Here is a 3027-nt window from a genome sequence, read left to right on the forward strand (position 1 = left end):
TTAAAAGGCTCACTGAGCTCAACAGGCAAGATTTTACCTCTGGCATTTTACTTCCACTGCAGAACAAGGTAAAAGCTAGTGACGGCTCTTCTGTATTGCTGTTGGCTTGGGGTGGGGCGGGGAGGGAGGAAGATGGAATTAGCCAGATATTAATGTGGTCAGGACAGGACTGTTTCAATGAGTGAATGGGCATGAATCAGATTCTGAATTGGGAAAACCAACCAGAATTTCCACATTTGAGACCTTTAAAAGAAATATATACTTTGCTGAGACACATTATTATTGTGTAACTGGTGGCAGTTGTCTTACAGCTGACAATTCACACAACAAAGGATGGAGACCTAACTACAGATGACAGAGATGGGATTTTTATTTTTTTTTCTCTAAATCCAATATGATTCTGGAATGAAGTGCTGGCCCTATCAGTAGTCTATCTACATCTAGTGTTGCTAGGTTCCCCTTGCAGTTAGTGGAAAGCCACAGACCTCTCCAGAGAGTGATTCATTCTGTCCAAAGGCAAGTGTGAAGTATATGGAGTGTGATTCACCTGAATTATTACCTTCTATCCATTTGGAGGGGAATTAGAAACATGACTAATATAGGCAAGTAAATATCGAGATCTCTAATGAATCTTCTAAAAATGGGATCTTCAAAATATCATGTTGAAAATCTCAATGCTACTAAATATAACAGACAAAACTAAGTTTAAATTTAGTTTAATAACTCAGTCATATTGTGCTGAAGTTTTCAAGCTGAGCAGGAGACAAGGATGAGAACAGTTTTCCTTGATAAGTCTTATCTCCTATATAACATGCTTCCTGCAGTGCAGCCTGTTTTCTCTTCCAATTACTCTTCCAGAGCATTTTTAAAACCCATCTGTATAAACAGGAACAATCAAGGGAAAAACTCCAATGGTGTCTGCCAGCCAAACTGGGCAGGCATATGCTCTGTATTGCTGCAAGGAATTTAAAGACAGACATGATCTCTCCTGTTGTCTGGGAAGTGAACAGACCTAAGAATTTACATAAAAACATTGTTTACTCAACATGTTGGTATGACTCACTTGGTTCTAATAAAAAACTAGGTTTTGAATCAGTATTGTGATGGCTGCTGTTAGACAGACATACTTCTGTAGTGATGCTGTGGTAGAAAATACTTGAAATTGATCCTAACTTTAATAAATAATGTCAGAATCTGTAGAGGCGATTTCTTATTTTCTGGTGCTATGGCTATTGCAAAGTACCCTGCCCAGGGAAAGGAGAAGACCTTCTGGTAGGTACTAAATATGCTGTGGTGAACAAATAGAGAAAAGGAAGGGAATTGTAGACCCCAGATTCAGGTTCCCACATCAGGAAGGTGTCTCAGTTCCTCAACTCAAGCTTAGTGGATGCCATTCATCTGCATGCACCCTTGGCAGGGCTGGGTGCTTAACAGACACTCAGCAGTTAATCTCTTGGAAGTCTGTAGCAATGAAGAGCACTCCCTGGGGTTGTTCTGCTGAAAAAAAGAGCCAGAAAGAAACAATCCTTTTCACGCATCAGACTTGCTTTTTGCCGAGAGCAAGGGACAGATAATCTGAAAATTTGTAGAGAAACATGTCCCTTTATAATTTCCAGCCATATAACACCTGTTAATTTCTTCTAAATTATTTTAAATGGCCTCATGAGACCAAACAGAAGTTGTCTGAATTCAACAGTCTTAAGACAACACCCCAATTAGGCATGTATGCTTCAAATTTGGTAAATTCTAAAGCATATCTGGAGAAAAATCCCACAGTATTCCTGAAAATTTTTTACTAAAACTACTTAAGTGTGACCTACTTAAGCCTGAATTGCATAGACAAGAATAGAAATAAAACATTTGGGGTCTTAAGACAACACCCCAATTAGGCATGTATGCTTCAAATTTGGTAAATTCTAAAGCATATCTGGAGAAAAATCCCACAGTATTCCTGAAAATTTTTTACTAAAACTACTTAAGTGTGACCTACTTAAGCCTGAATTGCATAGACAAGAATAGAAATAAACCATTTGGGGTTATGTGGGGGGGGGCTAAGTTGGGTTGTTTTTTTTCTGTTTCCCACAGACAGTTAATTTCACACTACCTGAGACATTGTTGCAATATTTATAATTTTTTAGGGGTTTGAGAATTAAGTGCTCAGGAATAGCAACACAAGAAAAGTTAACATAACTCCCTTGCAATTAGCCAAATAATAATTGGCTTAAGTCAGGGAGTATAAAAAGTTTTGTCTTTAAAATGTAAAGGTTGTTCTCAGCTTTAATTACAACCTATTAATGACAGACAAAATGAAAGCCAAAACTCGGATCTTCCTCAATTATGGTCTATAGATGCTTAACATTTGTTAATTTTATACAGACTTATCTCTCATACTGAAAAAAATAAATAAATACAGAGTATTAGTGTCTGTTATGATGAAACAGAACCAATACATACCAAACATTTTTGAGATATCAAATGTTTTTTGAAATAATGTCACTCTAACAGGAACAGATTTATAGATCCGTTAGACAGTGTATGGTAATATTTTGCCTCTGATCCACAGCAGAAAATGTTGGGATCTGAAAATCCTGGTAAGCTAACTGCGTAGAGAATTGTTTGGCTTTTAGTTTTAAAAAAATTAAATAATGCATCCTTGCCACTACTTGTCACTGATTCTGAGGAAATGTAGCACACTCAGTACTCCTGAATATGACTATGGAAGATGTGGCAGAATTCAATATTCTCAAACTGGACTACATTTAAGGTATTTGAAGAAGTTTTTTGCTAGACTCATGTTTTAGTCAGTGTACACAGAAGGGACCAATAACTTTGCTTACTATTTATTATTCAAGTAAATAACTTGAAAGCTAAGAGCCAAGTGCTTGGCTGCCAGTAGGGCAAGAGTACTTGATGAATTAAATGTGACAGATGTTGTGATACTCCGGGCATAGTGAGATAAGTAGAGAAAGCTATTTCCCAAAGAGAGAAGACTCATGAATGACATAAACTACTATTAAATAGGGAAAG

This window comes from Chaetura pelagica, unplaced genomic scaffold (assembly GCF_000747805.2).
Source record: "Chaetura pelagica isolate M959 unplaced genomic scaffold, ChaPel_1.0 scaffold298, whole genome shotgun sequence".
Taxonomy (NCBI): Eukaryota; Metazoa; Chordata; class Aves; order Apodiformes; family Apodidae; genus Chaetura; species Chaetura pelagica.